Source organism: Crinia signifera, chromosome 1, assembly GCF_055691185.1.
Source record: "Crinia signifera chromosome 1, ASM5569118v1, whole genome shotgun sequence".
Lineage (NCBI taxonomy): Eukaryota > Metazoa > Chordata > Amphibia > Anura > Myobatrachidae > Crinia > Crinia signifera.
Window position 1 is genome coordinate 368,049,967 of NC_139217.1, and position 24,311 is coordinate 368,074,277.

Genomic DNA, 24,311 nt, shown 5'->3' on the forward strand with positions numbered 1-24,311 from the left:
TTTTAGAACTGTATTCCTTTAAAAGCGGCACCATCAATTAATTATGTGTGTTTTGCATTGTTACATGTATCACATGTAACATGTATCACATGTATCACTACATACCTGCGTCATCCATATATGTTTTGGACTTTATTTGCATGTACTGTTACACAGAATAAATTAGAAGATTAAGGGGGAGATTCTCTAAGCTAAAAATGCGGTATAAACCCCGTTATCGGGGTTTTTACCACATTTTGGGATGCTGTAAGCATCCCCCGCCGGGTTACCGCGGTGGGGGGCATCGCCAGAAAAATCTGGCGATGCCCCATAGAAGCCAATGGGCTTCTATCGCAACCCTCCGCCGCCCCACGCCGACCCCCCGCCGCCCCGCATCGCCCCCTCCCCCCTCACCTGTGTCCGGGCAGCACAGCGCAGTGCTGCCCGGACCTGTGACCTCCTCCCTGCACTGATCCTCTTCCGGGTGCAGGGAGGAGGAGAGCCCGGCGCAGCAGCGGCAGCGCCGGGTGTGGGAGGGAGGGGAGAGCTGCCGCGACTCTCACCGCAAAGGACAGCTCTTAACGCAAGAGCTGTCCTTTGCCTTAATTATCGCATATGTTACAGCATATGCGATAATTAAATATGCGATGGGCGGTGAAGGGGGGCGGAGATTCTTAGAGAATCTCCCCCTAAAACTGAAATAGGCAGGAGATTATGGTGTTGCTGAGAGTCTTTTAAAATGAAGTGAGTGCCAATAGATGATGGTAGAAAAGCCTGATTGTAGTATTAGACACACCCAGTGGGCGGTGTTAGATAGTTGCTATAAACAGCCACAATGTGCACCTGATGCCTGCGATTCCGATTAATCCTATGTGCAGCAGGTCCTACCTGTATCTCTGACTCTGAACCGATATGCATGGTACCACACATCAGATGGGATATCAAACACATGCTATTTTGTCACTTTTCATCTGATTTCATCCAATCAAGATGAAAGGGCTTAGGGCTTCCCCAGCATGGAGAACCGCGAAATTCCCTGTTGTCAGTAGTGCGAGGGGACCCGCCTCACCCCGTAGTCATTGCAGATCTGCAACAGAGTCATGGCGTAACTATGAAATCTGCACCCCCCCTGCCGAATATTTCATCTGCCGCCTACTCTATCAAGCTTAAAAACGGTCTGCTGTAAGGGGGACATTTTGTGAGGAAGATTTTTCATGTGCAGGAGCCAGGAGGTGCGCCGGGGCCGCATAAATGTAGATCAGCGGGCCTGGCCACAGGTGTGGCGGCAAGTGGAGGGTAAGGCAGGTTGTTACAGTGTATAGTGATAACATCATGCCACTAATATAGGTTTGGGTTTGGGGCACTGCCTGTGATGGATGTGCTTGGCCGGTCAGAGCACTGCTCACCCTGAACACCTGTCCTTAACACAAACCTGTTTCCGTGACATGACGTTAATCATCATATGAAAATATTATGTGAACACACTGTAATAAATAATAATTAAAAAAATGTGTTAACTGTTGCATGTGTGAAAACCCACTGATGCCAGGTTTATAACAATGTCAACCATTAATTGTATAAAGTAAACAGTGGCAGGCACAATTGTAATGCTAAGTAGAAGAGAACGTAGCACACATATGAGCCACATCACCTCCCTCACCTTTGGGTAGTCCACAAAGAGATTTACAAGTTGCCAGGTGGAAGGAAGGGAAGATCAGAATATAAAGTGGTAATAACAATACCAAAGACAAACAATGATAACAATAACAACTACAATAATAACAATAAGAGAAAGAGCACAAACTACACCAACATTTATTAGTAAATTCAGCCGTAAAAATATCCAAAATGGCAGCCCTGGAAACAGTTGTCGACAGTCAGGAGCCTGCAAGTAGTGGTAAGCTCAGGTTGTGTGGGCTGTCACCAGGTGTGGAACCTCATATCCTGGAAATACTGTAGTCCCATGAGGAACTTGCTGTTCCTGTGAAACCAGGTTCCCTGAGGTGGGTGTAGTTAGCAAGTAAGAAATAAAACCCATGTAGATTTAGACGAGTAACGAAATGCCAACACTTGACATGGAGTGAATTAAACATCCACATCTGCGTGTCACACTGAGAGGCATGTGACTCGGAGAGCCAATAAGGACATAGGTCTGGCAGTGGTGACTGATTGATAATAGCAGGAAGGGGAGGAGATTTCCTCTTCTTCCTGCAGAATTCCCCGCCCTCCCTTCCCTGTTGCTTATCGAGGGTGGTGGGTGTTAATCGAGTTAGCTGATAGGCGGGAAAGAACGGCAGTTTTAATCAATTAGCTCACACCACAGGTTTTGTGGGCGTTTTTATGGCTTGTTTGCGGTGCACTCACCTCTCATTGGCTTAGGCCTTTTCGCTGTATCACCCGTGTCGGGGACAGCGTCCCCACCCGGCTGGGTGGGTAGTCAATGTGTGGGTAGAGTTGGATACCGCTTGTATTTTGAGTTAGGCCAGTTACGTCAGAATTGGGGTGGAGTTACATTTGGGGCCGTTCTTTCTTGGCCACCATTAATTAATTAATTAAATCAAATTAATTAATCAAATCAATTCAAACAAATAAATCAGGGTTGCCGACCCTCCCGGAATTTGCGGGAGTCTCCCGAAAATCGGGTCCTTCCTCCCGGCCCCCGGAAGGGTGGGCAACCCTCCCGGAATCAGGGGGACCCCCACTGAGCCCCCCGATCGCGGCATTTATATGCCGCAATCCGCAGGTCTCAGGGGAGGGGGCGGAGCTAAAACGGCACAATCGTGACGTTTTAGCCCCGCCCCCTCCATGGATATCAGTTATTTAGTCTATTTCCCGTAATGGGGGCGGGGCTTAATGACATCACGGTTAAGCCCCGCCCCCAAAAATCGTAATGAAAGATTCCTCTCCGGGCTTCTCCCGGAGAGGATTTTCTGAAAGTCGGCAACCCTGAAATAAATTAGCTTAAAAGTTGCTACAAATAAATCAGTTAACAAATTCTGCCAAACCTATGTCTCCGAGTCTTTATTTCAGGTTTAGTTATGTTAAGTTTACATATGTTATGACATGCCTAAGGTACACATGAGATGTTGGGATGTTTAATAGATTGTCTGTAGATCATGTCTTTTAGCAGGAACATTCTTTAGTTTAGTGGATTATGGAGGTATAATCACAACTGCAGGTAGTTGCGCAGGAGCATCAGCTTTCTAGAAACTGTTGGTGACACCTTATCCACTGGGTAATGGGGGAAGGGCCTCACTCAGGGAAGCATTGCAAGTACTGCATAAAGATAACACCTCTGGGAAGATAATGATATACAATCCAATCATAGATGTATGGTGTGTATCTTGCACGTTTTATCAATGTGCATACTCCGGAACTAAGCACATGCACGTACAGGTGATGCAGAGCTGTACACATTCGGTTATGGATACACTTGCGATCTAAAAGGAAAAGTTTGGTTGTAATATGAAATTTCAGGCCATGGACCTATGTGGAAACTAAGAGCCTGATTCAGAGATGTTCTCAATGCTGATGTTCCACGTTACTAAGCGGATATTGACAGACTGCACATGTGCTGCAATCACATTGTGCATGAATCAAGGTGCTGCAGCGATCTCACACAATGAAGATTTATTTGTAAAATGATTGACAGGGTGGGACGTTTTGGGGGTTGGTAATAAGATATTAGTTGTAAAACTCAGACTTGTCACGGCTATTTTCAGGGCTTGTATTTGACATTAGCTGCAAGCTTTTATGTACAGAAACATGGCACCTGTGTTGCTACTTCCGCTGGCAGTCTTGGTATCCATAGGTCTACCCTTAATATAGATGTTCCTTATTCTTGCGTATACAGTAGGCTGCGTTTGTGTATGCCAGGCATGTCCAAACTATGGCCCTCCTGCTGTTGTGAAACTACAAGTCCCATCATGCCTTGCCACAGTTTTGCTATTAGGGAATGCTAAAACTATGGCAAGTCATGCTGGGATGTGTAGTTTCACAACAGATGGAGGGCCACAGTTTGTACATGCCTGGTGTATGCAATTGCGAAAAAGTTGCAATATCTCTGGTGGGCATGTCTTTACATTCCTGAGTAGCAGGTCTGCTTCTTGATATCTGCAGTGGTGGTGCAGTTGCATTAGCCTACAGCACGTCTCCTAAAGAAGCCTTAGTTGTCCCCAGCCCTGACTAAAATTCAACGGATCATAGTGCCTATGCGTTAGGCGATCCTGTGATAAAAGCCAGTGCGACTTTTCATAACTGGTTGTACGCAGGCTAATTGAAGGAGGCGCTCGGCTGATTCCTGGGAGTGTTCTGGAAAAATGTAGATGGGACCCAAGCATTTGAAGGAGGGACCTCTGATGTCAGTACTGGCCCCAATCTGCCGTGCATCATCGCAGCACTTAGTAAGTAACAAGCTACTCAGAAGTAGCACACAAGGGGGAGGACCTTCAATGGTGGCATGATTGCGAGTGGATTTGCAATTTTTCGCATGGCTGCAATGCCATTCACAGCCGTGCAGAGGGGCAGATTTCACTCTGGTGGGGCGATAGCTAACTAATTGCTGGAAAAGACCCAGCGATCAGGTCTAAATAAGACACATTGGATATCTATGCTGTGGAGTGAAAATCTGCAATTTGTTGACAAATACTTGCTGTTAAATAATTATCCTAATAGTAAAATCTGTAGTGCCACTGGGTTCTGGAGTCAAAAATATCTATAATAGACACACTTTTAATCAATAACCAGTTTAGTGGGTAAAATTTCAAACATTAAAATATATATTCATAATAATAAAAATATATTAAAATTAGAGATGAGCATGTCCAGATTTCTGAAATTCGGACGCCACCGAATGGCAGGGATCCAAACTGAGATCCGAGCGCGGTTCGGTAACTCCCACCAAGCTCGGCTCGTAGAACGAGGCAAAACGTAATCATGCCGGCATCGGATTCTTGCGAGATCCGAACTCTATATAAATCCCCCGCAACCGCCGCCTTCTTCATTCGACGGCATTAGAGAGAGTTGAGGGAGGTTGTGTCTCTGTGTGTCTCTCTGGGAAGCTGGCGTGGGGTGATGTCCTGTGCAGTCCAGTCCTGTGGCACTGTGCTGTCTGGTGCTGTTGTACTGTGCTGCTGCTGTATGAGTCCAATGCAGTGGTGCTGTGCTGTCTAGTATAGAAACATAGAATTTCATGGCAGTTAAGAACCACTTGGTCCATCTGGTCTGCCCCTTTTTTAAACATGTTACCTCAAACCATATTTGATCCTTATTTTTTTTGTAAGGATAACAATACGCCTATCCCAAGCATGTTTAAATTGTACTACTGTATTTGCCTCTACCACCTCTGGTGGAAGGCTGTTCCTCTTATCTACGCAATGCTGACAAGGGGTGCCGTGGATCCCCCCCCCCCCCCCCGCCTTGTGGGTCCGGTGCCTTGCTATGCTCGGCACACTATTTTATTCTCCCTCTATGGGTGTCCACGACATCCATAGAGGGACAAAGTGCCGGCATTGCGGCGGTCGGGATTCTGACCACATCCCCCTGTACCTTGTTAAAAACCTTGATATATTTGAAAGTTTTTATAATGTTCCCCCTTTCCCTTCTCTGCTCTAAACTATACATATTCAAATATTTTAGCCTTTCTGGGTAAGTTTTGTATTGTAGGCCATGCACCATTTTAGTTGCCCTTCTTTGTACAGTCTCTAATGTAGTTATATCCAGTGGTCGAAGTGGGTAGGTATGCGGTGGTATGGCATACAGGCACTTCTCTCGCACTGATATGAAAGTGTTTTTTTTTTTTTTTTAAATAAATAACAGCGCGCAGAGGCAGCGCTAGTACAGTGCAGCAGGAGGTGGGCATAGTGGACAGCCTGCTGCACTAATTAATTCTACTCACAGGGCACCCGGCTTTCACCCAGAGCCATTGGTCTTCGCTGCTCTGCCAACCGCCGGGTACTCGCAGCTGTAATGCCGCTACTGGTCCCAGACACTGCTCTGGGGTGCCGCCTCTGGTCCTCTTAGCGCTGCCCTTACCGCTGCCACCAATCTGGCTTGCCACAGGGGGGCTCTCATTCCCGCTGTGGCTGAACCCCAGCTGGGCACCCACGGAGGGTGCGCTCGGCTGTCATCTCTGCTACCCCCAGGGCCCCACCAGGCGTATCTTACCCCTACTGCCGCTGAAACCCTTCTGAGCACCCAAGGAGGGTGCACTCCGCTGCCACCATGGCCATACTGGATGGCTGTCACCCCCCCCTGTCACTGGACAACTGCCGGATACCCATGTGGGGTGCGACTGGCTGTCATCTCTGCTGACGCCAGGGATCCTGTCCTACCACAGTTCGAGAACCGCTAAACCCCTGCTGGAGTCAGGTAGGTTTGCACAGTAAATATACTGTAGTGCTTCACTGTCCACATGTCACCCGGCTGTGTCTGTCCCTGCATCACCCAGCCGCGTCTGTCCCTGTGTCACCCAGCTGTCACTGTCCCTGGATCACCCCACCATCACTGTGCTGCATCACCCCGTTGTCTCTGTCCTTACATCACCCCACCATCTGTCCCTGCGTCACCCCACCATCTCTGTCCCTGCGTCACCCCGCCATCTCTGTCACTGCATCACCCCGCCATCTCTGTCCCTGCATCACCCCGCCATCTCTGTCCCTGCATCCCCACTGGCCCTATATCCTGGTGGTATAATGTGAATTTTGGCTCAATCTGGGTGGCATGATGTGAATTTGGCTCAATCCATGTGCCATAAAATTAATTTTGGCTCAATCCATGTGGCATAATGTGAATGTTGTCTCTTTTAGTGTGTGTCTGGTACATCCTCCTGTAACGCATATAAATAACCCCAAAATAAAAGGCTTATTTAAATCCATCTAACTTTTTCAGACTTTGCCATGCGTGTGTGGTATCCTCCTCCTGTGCCACATATAAATAAATAAAATTACCCCAAAATAAAAGGGTTATTTTAATCCGTATAATTTTTCAGGCTTTGCCATGTGTGTGATACCCTCCTCCTGTGCCGCAAAGAAATAACCCCAAAATAAAAGGCTTATTTTAACCCACACAGGACCATCTCGGCATCGGAATCTGGCTAGTACCATTGTCTCCTCCGCTTACTATTGTTAACTTATCCTACTTCTTATGCTACGCTCTCTCTGTCAGATATAATTAATTGCAATTGCAAATGTTTGGCAGGTCTTAAAATTAATATTAGTTACACTTTAAATTTTGAGGTTAAATCTGCCAAGAAGCTTCAGTTTATAAAATCCACTACTTCATAAATATAGTCAGGGCCGGCGCCACCACTAGGCAGCTCTAGGCATTTGCCTAGGGCGCCGGCCACTGGATGGCGGCAGTTCGCCCCTCGCCCCCCCGCATGGAGGTGAGCGTAGGTGCTGGAGCGGGCAGGGGTGTCCGTGTCACAGAGGTACCTGCGGCGCTGTGTATAAAGCTGGCGGGGTCCCTGCAGTGAATAGGAAATAACTAGCACTATGCGGCGGCGCGGGAAGCGCTGCTGGGTTTGAAAACACTTGCCTCACGCTGATGGGCTGAGATTTAGCCCATCAGCGTGTGGCCATTGTTTTCAAAATCAGAAGCGATTCCCGCGCCGTCGCATAGCGCTAGTTATTTCCTATTCACTGCAGGGACTCCGCACGCTCCTTTCAGATGCCGGCACGGACCCCCCTACCCGCTCCCCAGACAGCGCAGCAGGTACCCCCCGGGCACCGGGGCACCCCCACCCCAACTCGCCTGGGGTGTTCCGGTGCCTTGCACTGGCCCTGAATATAGTACTCACACTTAGGCCCTGATTAAGCTTGGCTCTGTAGGCAGTAAAAATCGCTGCTTACCGAGCACTAAACCGCACACCACCGCCCCCTGAACACCCCACTGCGCCGAATCCCCTCGGGACCATTTATCCATCTATTGCATCCATTCATTGCATGCATCCGTAGCAGGAGAAATCATTTGATGATCTAATGATTTCTCCTGCTTTCGGAAATAAACTTCAGGACAATGCATCAGCCCCCACAGCTATTTCTGTGAATCAGGTTTTGGCCGAGTAACAGTTTGCAGTGTTAGAACACCCTCCATACTCACCAGACTAAGCACAATTTGACAGATTTATTTTTCATAAAGTCATATCTGTACTCAAGGAAACCTGTTTTGCAACAGTTGCTGAGGTAAAGAAGAAAATGATGGAGCTATTGACGAGGTCCTTTCAGAGGAAATTAGAGGGCCGAGATAACCCAAATTAGGAGCCCCTCAACCTTCTCAAAATTCAAACCATTAAAAATGCATTTAAAATGTAATTCTTAACATTATTAAAATGTACAAATAATGAAAGTATATACAGATGCACTGAATTGTTGCAGATTTTAAATAAGAAGTGCTTTTCTAGCTTTCGACCTACAGTAGGTTTAGACTTTTTCTAAAATGTGCATATTAGCAAATGGAAAAAATAAATAAATTATAATATATATATATATATACACACACACACACACATATATATATATATATATACATATATATATATACACATATATATATATATATATATACATATATACACTTAACATCGGCACTCACCTTTCCTAGTTTTGGGGTGCCCTATGGCTTGTGACCACATTGTTTAAACAGATATTGTAGGGGCTCTGCACACACTAAATTAACTGATAATAAATAGTGGAGATTTGGTTCATGAATTGATCAATGCATTTAAGCCTGCAACCCCCTTCACGGGACCCCACTTTTCTGCAGGTCCTAACACTATCGCTGAAAATGGCTACAATACACATAGCTATCACATCAATGTTTGATTCCAGGCATGCTATCTGGTCTGAATCTCACAGCACACTTTGCTTTTATAGGTGAGCAGCTACCAACACACCTGTCACTAATCATCTAGGGAAATGGTTAACATAAGCTATGGAATCTTAGTTAAAGCAGGGTGCATGAGAGAATGTGACCACAATAAGACTAATTTTAAAAAAATAATCTAATAAACAACATATACACTTAACATCGGCACTCACCTTTCCTAGTTTTGGGGTGCCCTATGGCTTGTGACCACATTGTTTAAACAGACATTGTAGGGGCTCTGCACACACTAAATTAACTGATAATAAATAGTGGAGATTTGGTTCATGGATTTATCAATGCATTTAAGCCTGCAGCCCCCTTCACGGGACCCCACTTTTCTGCAGGTCCTAACACTATCGCTGTGTATATATATATATATACACACACACACACAAACTCAAGATTCTGCGCAATGCCATATATAAATAACTAGCTGGGCGTCCACATATTAAAGTATGGTGCAGCTCACTCCCATGGGCTGGTCAAGCCCCAAATAGACAGCATGTGGAAATAGGAATACGAAGGAGCGCACAGCGTGAGCAAGAAATTATCAGATTTTACTGAAAGCACATAAATGAAAGCTCACATACATAACAAATAGAATAAAACTGCATAAAGCTTAAACATAATCACCGCTCCTAGAGCGCGTCACAGTGCTGGGGACACCAGTCAATCCAACACAGATGTATATGCAACGGCAGGTCTCTCAGTAGGTAGCGGGGCGGGCACTGGGGACACCAGTCACTCCGACTTGAGTCACTCCAGCACAGATGTAGCGGCAGCGGGGACCAGTCCTTTACAGCGGTAAGCAGCGGACGATAACCAGCAGGTAGCAGATGGAAAGCCAGTGATCAAGTGTGTCAGATGGAAACGCCCCAACGCGTTTCGTCATTGGACTATATACATATATATATATATACATACACGGTACTATTTTTCTGGAAAAATAGGTCCAGGAACTCCGTGTCTGGGGTGGATCGATTAAATAAAAAAATTGAGAAAGAGGAAAAAAAAAGAATTTATAAATAGTATTTAGAAACAAAGATACTCACAGGTGACTTTAAAATAAAACTTACCTTATGGAAAGTACATTTTGACCCAGAACAGTTCCCGATGATGTAATATTTAATTAGAGGTTCAGAAACTAAGTTCCTACTGAAAAATAGCAATATATATATATATATATCTCAAACCCCAATATTCCTCCACGCGCTTTACACAGAAATATTTATAAACAATTGTACAAATAGGCTGCCCAACCACAATGCTCCCTGAGGGCCAAGGGAACAAGTACCACAATCTTCTCCCCAATAGTGGTGAGGCGCCAGGATTCCTCCAGGATTCTGCTGGCTACACCTGTGGGAGATAGAAGTCCTCTAGAGTGGCTCAATACATTTGTGTCTACCATTGATGAAAAAGTTTCCATCTTTTTATTGGTGAAACTCATAAATTCCTAAAGGTATTGGCCAGATAAGCCATTTGGAAAGTTATTTTACGATTTGTCTTCTTTTTTAATAATTATAACACCATTCAAGGGTCTCCTACCAAGGAATAAATAATTTTTGTCGGATTGACAATATGGACCGCACAGGACCTCTATTATGATAATAGGATATCCTATATCAAACAGAAGATTGTACCTGTCATTCCCCTGATGAAGTATTTTTAAAGACGAAACGCATTGGAACGTTTCTCCGTTTTATGAAGGATCAAATAAAGCAATTGCTTGGATGAAATTTTTGTCATTATTTTAAAAGTGCTGGTTTCATAAGGACTGTACATCGACAGATTGGCGCCTCACCACTATTGGGGCAATATATATATATATATATATATATATATATATACATATATATACATACATACACAGGGGGCCCAGCACTCACTACAACAAACTAACTCACCTTAACATTCAAATAATCAATTAAATAAATAATGGGGTTTTAGTTCATGAATTGATCAATGCATTTAAGCTTGCAGCCCATCGCCAAGGGACCCCATTTCACTGCAAGTCCTACACTAACAACTGGTTTTCATGGGAACCTGGCAACTGTTTGCACATCATAGCTAAAATGAACATGCGTTATTTTCCTGGGTTAAAGCTCAACTGCCAAGAACCTTATGGCTTTTAAAGGTGAGACCATCCCAAACACAGCACCTGAATTAGTATTAAAGGGGCAGCTGTCACAGGTTTCAGGTAAATGAGCTTATCTAGGGTGCATGAGAAAGCTATGATCACAGTAGCAAAGGTTAATTAAAAATAAACCCAAATATATAGATACAGAAGTACCAACACACTCACCATTCCTAAGAATGGGGTGCAAACAGCACCCACTTCCCAGTATGGGGTGCATTGGCCTGTGACCACACACTCTAGTAAATACAAACACAGGGGGCCCAGGGGGCTTAATTGATTATTTGAATGTTAAGATGAGTTAGTTTGTAGTAGTGTGAGTGCTGGGCCCCCTGTGTTTGTATTTACTAGAGTGTGGTCACAGGCCAATGCACCCCATCCTGGGAAGTGGGTGCTGTTTGCACCCCATTCTTAGGAATGGTGAGTGTGTTGGTACTTCTGTATCTATCTATCTATCTATCTATCTATCTATCTATCTATCTATCTATCTATCTATCTATCCAGAAGGGGAACAGAGTTAAACTAAATAAGCATAAATGATTGCATCACTGCTATTCAAGACAATTTTTTTTTCATTCTGCATGGGGCAAACGGTGTACAGTTGAGGCTCAATCGCTAAGATAAAATAATGGCATGCAGATGCCCATTCTGCTGGTTCCCCTTATATAATGTTATTAACCCTTTGAGTGCCAAGCAAATTTGTCAAAATAGGTGTAAAAATTGCCAAGCAAACCTTTTTATTCATCATAATGACCTGTAATGTTTACCACATATAGGAAATATCTGTTTTTGCACAACATTTTTTATTTCAATTTATATAACAAATTGGTAGCTAAAATTTTGAATATCTCTCAAAGGGTTAACACAGCTTATATTTAACCTGCTACTAGTTGCCACATTTGCACAGGGGAAGCCCATGGACTATAAGGTATGCTCTTCATATTAAGAGTGCAGTAGTTAAGCATTGCAAACCCTTGGAGATGCAGATTTTTATGACTTGGACCTGTGTCCAGATTAGGGAGGGGGGCTACAGGGGCAGCCATCCAGGGGCCCTCACACACTGCCAGAAGGCAGCTCAACTGTTCACTATCGGCGGCCACCTAGGAGCTTCTCCATATATTCAGTTTCACTAGGATAGTGAAATCCTTTGAGATCATGACTGAGTTGGCAACATTTGCTCCAATCCAGGTAATACTGTAGTGTGTGTGGTCTCATGCGCACACGTGGAGGGGAGGTCGGGGGGGGGGGGGGGGGGGATGTGTGTGTTCCTGCCAGCAGTGTTAGTAGTGGGGGCCCCATATTTCAGTCACAACATCTGTAAGTATGGCTGCAAGAATTTGTTGTTTGTAAAAGCATTCTTATTCTTACCACAATTGGACTTGTGTCCAACTCCCTAAATCAGACCTGTAGAAAGCATGGTGCAACGCATTTAGAGATTATCAGTACAGCTGGCACTCAGCAAAGACAAGTTGTCAGGATATGCAAATGCATATGTTTATAAGTGTTTCAAAATGTTCTTTTAAATGGGAAAAAACTTGTATTTCTGCCATAATTTGAGCAGAGAATTGGTAGAACATGCTGAGAATGTAAAACGTTAGCGCTGCATATAACACAGCTGAAAATACAAAGCTAGAAATGACAGTTCTTTGATAGATGGCATTCTGTGTGTTTCACTTTAGCGCTATGAAGATTCATAACAATCAGAGTTTCATTATTATATTGTCGGCACTCAGGGTGCATTTTTCTTCCTTTACCACAGTGATTTTCAGATTTATCTGCATCCACTGCCTTCCAAAAGTGACATAAAACACTACCGCTTTCTAACTAGAAGAATATGTCACTAAAATATCAACACTTAAGGGTCAATTTACAAAGCGTTACTTTTACTTTTAACTGGCTGAGATTACTGTATTGCTTTAATGAACATAAACGTTTTGCTATTAGGGTCGGTCACAACTGTGCTCCAATCCCTCACTGCTGCAAATGGCTACCATAAACAAATGACATACTGTAACATTGTATATTCCCCTGGCTGAAACACATTTTATAAATATTTTCAAAATTGAAGATACAGGGCATACAATTATTATAATAGCCTTTGTATTTTTGCTTATTAAGTTTATGGTGTCTGTATACTGTACAATATGTTACATTAAAGGCCCATATGTACAGGGCGACTTTGAGCTGAAAGCAGCTCAGTTTTGTAATTTGAGCTCAAAAGCCACCCAGTGTGTATGGGCCAGCGATGAGCGGTAACGCGTGCTCCCGGATCATCGCTGGCCCGGCCGTTCATCGATATGCCATAGAGTGAAAGGGCTTTCCATAGTGTCCTGCTATATAAGCCGTCCACCTCCAGGAAAATTGCAAAAACGGGCAAAAATCGCTCAGTATAAATGCACTGAGCGCCAGATGCACTAAGCTTCAAAAGTGATAAAATGAAGAGTGATAAACAGCCAGCCAATCAGCTCCTACCTGCTATGTCATATGCTGGGTTTGAAAAATGTCAGGCAGGAGTTGATTAGCTGGCTGTTTATCACTCTCCATTTTATCACTTTTGAAGCTTAGTAATTTTCAGCCCAGCAATTTTCTCCATCATCACTGTCCATACACGCTGAGCAAAATCGCCCAGTAAGTATGGAGTCACCGGTGAGTTAACAGATAGAACTGCTCAATATCGGTTAGAATTATCTATATATATATATATATATATATATATATATATATATATATATATATATATATATATATAGTCTGTGCAGGGGTCCGGCACTGTCAGCCACCTCTGGCAAACTGTTCTGGCTTGGCCCGGGTGCCCGTTCATCCAGAGGAACCCTCTGGTACATGCATGTCATAAATATGAAAGAACGTCACTCCTGGCTCTTGTTAGTTGCAAAATAAGATTTTATCTGTGTTGCCAACGGCGTTTCGAGCCTGTGGCTCGTCTTCAGGACAATAACCAGCAGCCCAGCTGAAGAGGTCCCGTGAGTTATTCAACCACACTGTAACGGTGACCGAATTACATCCTGTGTTTGCTGTATTGCCAGAGGGGATTGTTTTTGAACCTAGTGGTACCCAGTCCACTCCAGATGAATAACTTGGTACGAGTTATAAAAATCTGAGCGTCTTTGTTTTATATAATTCTTTTAAAAAATAAAAAATGATATTGCACTATTGGGCGCCCCCCTGTCCCTCTCTTCTTTTGTAGAAATCCCTGGGTGCCTAGGATAGGGCACCAACTGACAGTGGGGAGCAGCGGTCCAAAAGAAATGACAAGTGCATTTAGTTAAACCTGCTATCTGGAGAGCAGTAAGCTCTGAACAGGGCTAATCACGAGCAGGTGTCAGCGCTTCATCTCCAAAAAACATACTTGTAATATATATATATATATATATCTATATATATATATATAGATATATATATATATATACAGTATATATATATATATATATATATATATATATGTATATATGTTCCACGTGGCCTGGCGTCATCATTTCTGTTTGTCCAAGGATCAGCTGAAGCTGAAGTTGCCGCTGTCGCTGCTCAAATCCTTTCCCCACGGGAACCCTCATGCTGTAAACGGTGCGGTTCTGTCTAACCGCCCGCTGTGGTACGTGATTCTGTACTTTGTGATCCAGTGTTTTAAAGGAAATAAAATATTGTACCATCTTTTATCTGCACTATGGAGCGCTCCTGTTCATTTATTTTATAGAACAAATTTGTCACCTGTGGAAACCAGTTTGTGTGGAGCTGCCGGGTTGAAGAAGAACCCAGAGTGCTTGTACAAAGAACTGTTTCCCCACATTTGGGACAAAGAAACTTCCCATCAGTGGACATTTCTTTTAAGGTGTTTGCGCACATCATTCTTTTCTCTCCCATATATATATATATATTTATCTAGTGTCTGTGCGTCACCAATACACTGGCGTCTGTTGGCAGCAAGTGAAACTACATCTCATTCTCTCTCTTTCATTAGCTTCCTTGCTAGCTTTTGAAGCATTTGCTTTGAGCGGGCTTACTAGTAATACTGTAAATCATACAACATGCACAATATAAATACTATTCATACTGTACAAATGTGATGGAGACATGAGAGTAAACTTACCTACTGTACTTCTGAAAACTAGTTTCTGGGAGATTATAGTTGGTAGTAGAATTTTGCATGATGCTGACCCCTTCCTACCCTCCTGCATAAAACCTGACCATCTCTCATCCTAACCTACTGTTTATGCCCACTTCTTTCCCTTTTGTGTCACCCCTGTCTGTCTAACCCTCCCCTTTAGAATGTAAGCTCTCACGAGCAGGGCCCTCTCTCCTCATGTGCCTTTCTTAGAATATATAAACCACTGCCACCCTGATGATTGCTTCAGTGTCCTGTCCCCTGATGCAACTATCCATATTAACCATGTACTTGTCCTAAACTGTCTTGTACTGTAATTTGTTATGTGTTTTTGATTATAACTATGCTCTCTAAAGCGCTGCGGAATCTGTGTGCGCTATATAAGAACCTGTTAATAAATAAATAAATTATGCTGCATTGAGCATGCCCCACCCATGATATTGCATGCCCCACCCAAAGGGTGCATCTAGTTCCATATATTTGCATATTTGTGTCTAAATGCTTGTTGTGAGATATTTCTGTATAACATTATGAATTTTGGGAAATAATGGATTTTTTGGTTGCCAACTATTTGCTGTCATATTAATTTCTTCTCACTTAGCATAATATACATGACAATAAATGTAATACCTACTTAGTACATTCCATATGCAATTTAACCTTGTGTAAATTATTGCTTCTATGATCATCTCTTGGTAAAATAAATAGATTTTAAAACGTTTAATTGTCCTTTTTGTGTGTTTAACTAAAGACAAAGGGCCTTATTCTAGTTCACTCTTTCTGATTAAATCCTTCTTAGATGGACAAAACCATGTGCACTGCAGGGGGAAAGCTGTAAAATGTGCAGAGAGAATTAGATTTGGGTGAGTTATTTTGTTTCTGTGCAGGGTAAATACTGGCTGCTTTATATTTACACTGCAATATAGATCTCACTTTGAAGTAACCCCCCCCCCCCCCTAAAGCTAATTCTCTCTGCACAAGTTACATCTGCCCCACCTGCAGTGCACATGGTTTTGTCCATCTAAGAAGGAATTTGTCAGAAAGAGTGAACTAGAATAACTCCCAAAGTGATAATGATGAAATGATGAGTAATAAACAGCCAGCCAATCAGCCCCTTCCTGCCATGTCACAGATTGTGTTTGGGCCCATTAATTATGGATCGCATATTCATTGTCCTTGTAAATTCCTTGGTGGTGCCCTGATTGCAGTAAACAAACCAGGAGATTTGATTTAAGATGCAGGGCAGCAGGAGATAAGAAATTCAAATGGAATTCTCCTGCAGGGTCTGGGACTATATTTACTAAGCCTTGGAGAGAAATCAAGTGGACACAAATAAAGTGGGCAGATATAAAGTACCAGCCAATCAGCTTCTAAAGGCTGTTTTGAGAAATGACAGTTAGGAGATGGTTGGTTAGTACTTTAGCTCTCTCCACAGCTTCGTACATGAATCCCATGGTCTCTAAAGGCTGACCAAGTCTCTGAGAGTGCTGGTTACACACCCTTTGGTAAATGGGCTAAACCCAGTGGGTCCATCATGCTGCAGTCTGAAACTTGATGGGGCCTGAAACCAAATGTGAGACAGCAACTAAAATGTAAGGAATAAAAAAAGCGGACTGAGGTTTTAGAAAACCTGGGTTGAAAGATACGAACTATATGGCAGAGACAATGGTGTCACTATATGTATTAGCTACCAGGGAAGATGGGCCAGATTCTCTAAGCTTCAAAAGTGGTAAAATGGAGAGTGATAAACAGCCAGCCAATCAGCTCCTACCTGCCATGTCACAGACTGTGTTTAAAAAATGTCAGACAGGAGCTGATTGGCTGGCTGTTTATCACTCTCCATTTTATCACTTTTGAAGCTTAGAGAATCTGGCCCTTCGTGTTTAGGGTCTAGTCTTGTACAGTGTAATTACTGATTTTAATAATCAGCGCTGATTATCCAAGGGGTTCTGACGCAAGTCTGGACATTTTTACCATTTTTAATAAAGATTTTACCTACTATCTGTATGCGATGTGAGGCGCATTACCGTGCACCTAACCTCGCAGACCATAGTCCTTGTTAGGATCACATATGATACATTGTATGCAAAAAGAATGCATACAATGTATCATATGCAATACCTCGCCCTAGTGGATGGGGGCCTTCATTTTTTACATTTGTAGCCGAGATCTATAATTACAATTAATGACTGTGTTCTTCTAATTAGAATTAGTATTGCTTTTTAAATAAACTATTCATTACACCATGTGAAGATGCAGACCTTATTTTTAAAGGCTCTGGCTTTTGTCATTGTCGTGAATCTATTAAAACATTACAAGTTTTTATTTATTCTATTTCTACAGTTTTGTCAGATGGTTCAATACGTAATTCTCATGCTGTACCAGTTGCAACTGCAATGAATAATTTTTTATGTATATACATCTTCCATTAGTTATCCCAGTGGCTTCTCCTCGTTCCTTTATTCCAATGAAAAACGTGCTGTGTTTTAGAAAAGTATGTGTGATAATGAGCAATGGTTTTCATTACAGTCATTCTGCAGTAAGAGAAGCGCACTCTTTTCAAGAAAAAGTCTTAAATAAAAAGCTTTAAATCCCAAGAGGCCACTCTCTCTGTCTCTGGATTTGAGTTTTAACATATTTTTTCCATCAAAAGAATGTATCTAAAGTGTAGTATTTAGAAAGGAATCCCACAGCCTCACACCAGATGTTCACGTTACATGGTGAAGTCATGTTTTTGATTGTTAGATCCATCTCATGCCAAACTTTTTTTATTAATCATAATTAACCAATTCATTGCAAGAGGTCCATGCAACCATTGCTATGAAAAGAAGACATGGTTAAAGAATAAGGTCATTTATGCTTGCACCAATGTGGAAGTTACTCATAGTTTTGAAAAAAGTGTAGTGTTAAAAGGAAACTCTGCATCCTATATTGTGTAGGCTCAGTATCAGCAGGGGTGCCGACAGTTCTGCAAGGCCCTGCAAAAGGGGCGTGGCCAACAAGAGGGTCATGGTCAATGGGAAGGGGCATGGTCAGACTCTTAGTTAAAAAAAACAAAACCAGGAAGTGGCTGGATGTGCTGCATAGGGATGGCGGTGTTTAATCCGATGGGAGGGTGCAAGGTGCTGGTGTGAGTACACACCTAGTATTTTGATGAAATCAGCAAATGGCAATAGAGCTTGTTTACACATCAAAAAATAACTCCAACGATGGTATTTACTCTCTCGTCGTGGACCACAAGAATATAAAGGAGAAAACAAACAAATAAAACAAAGTCTAGTTTGTTTCAGATACATATCAAACAGGAAGGGTACCAAGATGGGACCAGGAAGGGTACTCACCCTGGAGGGAGGGTATACCCATGCATAAAGGTTACTTTGCATACCATGGGGGTGCACCACGTGTACAGGATTGATATCTGTAAATCCCAAGTCAGAGCTAGAGCGTACCATACTCAATGATTAATACGCTGATCCATTCCCATAATAGTATCTTTGTTTATGGTAATAAACAACTTATTCCTCACTTCATGATACTCTCGTGTTACGGTATAAAAAAAGGAAAGAGATATCCTGCATATACTGTAAGGCCTAATTTAGAGATGGATGCAGCTGATGTAACTCTTTTGCAGTCATCACTGATCCTGTGTCTGAGTGTGCAAGGACTGAGATGCCCCAATTTTCCTGTCCTGGCACACTGTGATACTACCTGTAATTACCTAGATGCCACCACTGGCGCACCACTGCTTGAACCATGAACACTTACACCAGCCCTATAGCAGGTGCAGTTTCCCTGACACATGGAGACATGGAGAGATGGGATGAACTACTGGGATGAACTACTAGGAAGTAGGGTAAGGGTGCTTTTAGCAAAGTATACCACCAAATTACATTAGGCTTTACTTCTCCCTGATTCAGGGCCTGATTCATGTTAGGAAGTAAAGCAAATAAGCAAGCAACTGGTAAAAGCCATGTTACACTGCAGGCGGGGCAGATGTAACATGTGCAGAGAGTTTTAGGGGTATATTTACTAAAGTGCAGGCTTTTAGAAGTGGAGATGTTGCCCATAGCAACCATTCAGATCCTACTTAGCATTTATTTATTACCTTCTAGAAAATAATAGCTAAAAAATGATTGGATGCTATGGACAACATTTCCACCTAGCAGTTGGAAGTCCCTCTCTATTCAAGGAGACAAATGGACAGGGGCAAGGCCAGCAGCTCTCAGAGCACTTGCCACGCCCCCAACGTATGATGTAAAATGGGCATGGCTTCACAGTAGCTGCATCCCTGCAAAATCACGTCCCTTTATGGGAAGACACACACCCTTTTTGGAAGTCCCGCTGCTGGCTTTGTCAAAGTTGGGAGGTATGTGAATAAGGCCCAAAGTTGGAAGCACATCTTCCCCAACCCAACCCATAAATGCACACACCCACATGGGTATAGACTGTTGATATTTAGTTAAAAAGACAAACCCCATTTTTAGTTTAGTCTAGTTAAATTATAACATAAGTAAGAAAAGCAGGGTAATTATTTAAAAATAGTTCTGATAATACAATTTAGGCTGCCAATCTGAACATTTCCTACTTTAAGGTGTAAATTTACCAAGATGGGAGTTCTATTGAAGAAGGCTACCATATATACTCGAGTATAAGTCGACCCGAATATAAGCCGAGGCACCTAATTTTACCACAAAAAAACTGGGAAAACTTATTGACCCGAGTATAAGCCTAGGGTGGGAAATGCAGCAGCTACTGGTACATTTTCCTGTATAAAAATACCAGGACAACACAGGCTGCTCCCCCTGCATAATAACAGGTCACAATGCAGGCTGCTCCCCCTGCATAGTACACCACAGACTGCTCCCCCTGCATAGGACACCACAAGCTGCTCCCCCTGTATAAGACACCACAGACTGTTCCCCTGCATAGGACACCACAGACTGCTTCCCCTGCATAGGACATCTCAAGCTGCTCCCCCTGCACAGGACACCACAGGCTGTTCCCCTGCACAGGATACCACAGACTACTCCCCCTGCACAGGACACCAATAGGCTGCTCCCTCTGCATAGGAGGTTTCTCCCCTTGCACAGGACACCACTGGCTGCTCCCCCTGCACTGGATACCACAGGCTGCTCCCACTACACAGGACACCACAGGCTGCTCTTCCTGCACTGCAACTGAATTTGAGAGTTAAAGTCTGTACATTCCCTAGAAAATAGTGATATCACTAATAGCATATGTCTGAGGTGGGGGGGGAGCAGCTGCCGCTGACCTCCTCCAGCGTCCTATCCACTGGAGGGGTTGCGTGCGGCTGCCGCTGACCTGCTCCAGGGGATTAGGGGTGCGCCACTAACACGGCTCCACGGGGGTGGGGGGGGGTGCGCGGCGGCCGCCGCTGCTGCTGCACTGCTCCTGAGTTCGGCCATCCAACTCCACGGCGCTGCCCAGCTCCACTCTACAGTGGCCAGGCGTCCTGCACTAGACATGTCCTCAGTGCAGGAGGCTGCCGGCCATGTTGCCGTAGCCGTGCCTATGTAAAAAGCCACTGACTCGAGTATAAGCCGAGGGGGGCTTTTTCAGCAAAAAAAAAGGCTGAAAAACTCAGCTTATACTCGAGTATATATGGTAATTCTCTAGAGTGTCTCGTGCATGATCCTCTAGCCGGAGACCATTGCTGGGGAACAGAGAGCCGGAAAAATACAACACCCAGACCCGCTGTAAGCAACGCTCGGTCTGGTCTCTACCTCGGAGCCGGGCTCTGTAGGGAGCTGCAGGTTGAGGTATTGTAGACCAGAGAAGAGTGACCGGAGCCGAAGATACGAGTGGCAGCGCGGTTTGGGGGCCTGGGGGTGGCCCGGCCTGGAGCAGACACCGGAGCAAACCGGGAGGACATCGTAACGTGTCATAGCCGCAGTGAAGAGATCCAGAGAGAGCGACCATTCCCACGGCGACTGTAGCACCCGGAGCCCACCCGAAGCTGGGAGCGCATCACGCACCAAAGCACCACACCTCAGAGCCGGGAGTCCGGACGCTTACAGACACTGCAGGCTGAGGCAGGATCGCCAGCTAAGCAGAGAAGCGGCAGAAGACGTGAGTAAGGCGCCTACCCTACCGGAGCTCACCCGACCGGAGCTGAAGAGGCGAGCAGAGGTGCGGTGGGGAGACCGGGGGACGGCCTGGCCTGGAGCGGAGCCAGGAGGATACAGTGGTGGGTCACAGCCGTGGGAAAGAGGGCTGGAGAGCGTGACCAGCCCCACGGCGACGGAAGTATCCGGAGCCCACCCGAAGCCGTGAGTACAAGTCGCTCAGAAGCACCTTACCTCAGAGCCGGGTGTCCGACTGCGTACGGACACTGCAGGCCGAGGCAGGACCGCCACCTAAACAGAGAGCTGCACGAAACGGCCCAACCTACTGCCGCCAGCGACAAAGAGTCGGGCGAGAGACGCTGATATCATGCCCAGAAAAGAAGTGAAGAACGCCAGACCGGAGGGGTGCAGAGCTCAATAAAGCTCAATAAAAGATCACATATTAGATCGGGCTCCGGAGTGGGAGAGCCAGGACGAGAGCACGTGCGGGACTCCGTGAGACAGACCGGAAGGGTGAGTGCCAAGTTTCTGGCAAAACTCTCTATTTTAAAAAAAAAAACTTTTGCATTCAATAACCCCCTATAAAAGGCGCACCCATGCCCACTCCAGCGCACTACCTGTTTAATCCAAAGACCTGTGGGAATAAACAAATAAAATCCGCAGGCAACTGGAAAGGACTGTAGTTCTTGCGAACTGAAGGCTTTATAACACACGGCAGCCTAGCAGTTAATAGGTCAATAGAGGAGGCAAGAGAAGAGAAGGAAGAGAAGGGAGAAATAAGAGAAAAAATGAAAGTTACAAAATGAAATAGCAAACAGTAAGCTACCAAACATATAGTGAATATGTAAAAGGAGGGGGAGGTGGATAAGTAGAAAAGCGAAGGGGACTAAGAGCAGGGGGAAAGCAAAGGATAAGGAGAGAAGGGAGGGAAAGGGGGAAGGGAGAAAAGGGAAAAAAGAAAGGGCGAGAAGTCTTGAAAGAACAAGTTAGACAGAGCTGGGGATTGAGAGGAGGAAAGGGGAAGAAAGAGAAAATTAGAGGGGGGGGGGGGGATAATAAAAAGAAGTAGAAAAAAAAAGGGAAGAAAAATAGAAGAAAGAAAAAAAAAAAATTATCAGAAAGAAGAGAAAAATGGCCGGCAAAGGCCGCAAGCAAAATGTTCAGGAACCAACGGCCTTCTTTGGCACCAAAAAAAGTAAACAAGCAAGCCAGCAGGAGGCAGCAGCACTCACAAGGAGCCCCTCTAGTTCCATGTCTAGGTCAGACTCATCCCAGCTGACAGACCCAGACCCCTATGGCTCACTCATCCAAAGAATTACTAACTCCTTTAAGACTGAGCTAAAAGCGGCGGTAACAGAACTGAAATCGGAGATATTGTCGCTGGGGGCAAGGATAGATACCGTGGAGCATAAATCAGATGAAATATGTAAATTTCAGGCAGATCTCTGTCAGGATGTCTCATAGATGAAAACAGAAATTGGCATGCTAAGAGATCAAGTTGAAGACCTCGAAAACAGGTCAAGAAGGCAGAACTTACGCTTACGCAATGTGCCCGAATCCATTGATAACCAAACCCTGCCTATGTATTTAAAAGGATTCCTTCAACACATACTGCCAGATAGCAAAGAGGAGCAGCTCATCCTGGACAGAGCACATAGAGCGCATAGAGCCCTAAGAGCGAAACCTGCTGCGGGGCAACCCCCCAGAGACATAATAATCCGAGTTCACTACGATCACATAAAGACAAAAATCTTGGAATATAGCAGGACAACCCCTTCCATTCAATATAAAGAAACAACCTTGTTAATTTTCCAAGACCTGGCCCCATCTACCCTGAAGAAGAGGAGAGAGTTGGGGTCCATCACAAAAGCCCTACGAGATCAGAAGATATTGTACAGATGGGGATTCCCTTTCTCCCTAATCTTCGCCCATGAGGGAAAGAAGTATATGATTTAGGACCCTGTTTCCGGAATAACAGTGTTAAAGGGCCTAGGCATGGACCCGGACCCCCAAAACATCCCTTTAAAAGACACTGGAGGGACAACAGAATCAAGGAGACTGCCGAGGGCAGAATGGTCCCAGAAATAAACTCTGTACTGTAAACTGTCACCTCCATCATGTCTAGCTAGTCATGGTTCTTTCCCTTTTTTTTTATCTCTTACTTAATGTATAGTCTATATCCTAATGTCGTAAACTGCTTTATCTCTTATAAGTAGTTTTAAGTCAAGTGATACGAGGAGTGTGGTAATACTGTAGAAAATCACCTTCTTTTTTCTTTTTTTGAGGCACGTAGGGCACATAGGGGCAGCTACCCTGTATGAACCCCGTATGGAGTCTCAGAAAAGGTTACGCCTATATTAATCACAGTAAAATAAGTCAAGCACGAGATAGGGTACAAGGAGGGTGGGAGGGGGGGAAGGAAGGGAGGGAAGGAGGGGGGATAGAAGGTAGAAGGGGGAGGGAAAGGGGGAAGAAATTTAATGCACTCAGACCACGCAGAAAGGGGCAAAAGTATACCCCCGGCATAAATCCCCGATATGGGGTCTTAAGAATAAGTTATATGGGATAGGCACAGTAAAAAAAGTTGTTATGGGAGGGTTCTTTTTTTTTGGAAAGGAAAAAGGGGAAGAAAGGAATACTATGACGAGCAGAGAAGGAAGGAGACAGACGAGGGACTAAAATACAACAGGTTAAGACACTAGAAGAGATAGGACGATGAATGGAGAAGGAGAGGGAGAATGGCTCAGGGAGAATATAAAAGGTCCCCTGTCCTTTCACCCACTCTCGCCCACATATAAACCAAAATATGGAACCCCCCCCCCCCAACAGAGAATAGTCCACCAGGAGGTGGCAAAATAAAAGAAAGAATAAGAAAGAAAGGATAAGAAAAAAGAAAAAAAAAAGAGGTAGCTTAAAACCTTTTGCTGATCGATCTATTTCCCTTTTCCCTTCGGACTCACGCGTTCTCCCCCCCATTGAGACCCCCCACCCCGGGAGGACCTCCCTGGACAAGGGAACCGCTCCTCAGAAAAGAGGGTTGGTGTTACCGTTTAGTAAAAGTTAACGGTCTTAATGATGTGCACGGACACATCAAACAGTCATTGTTATCTATGTTGTGTGTTGTTAG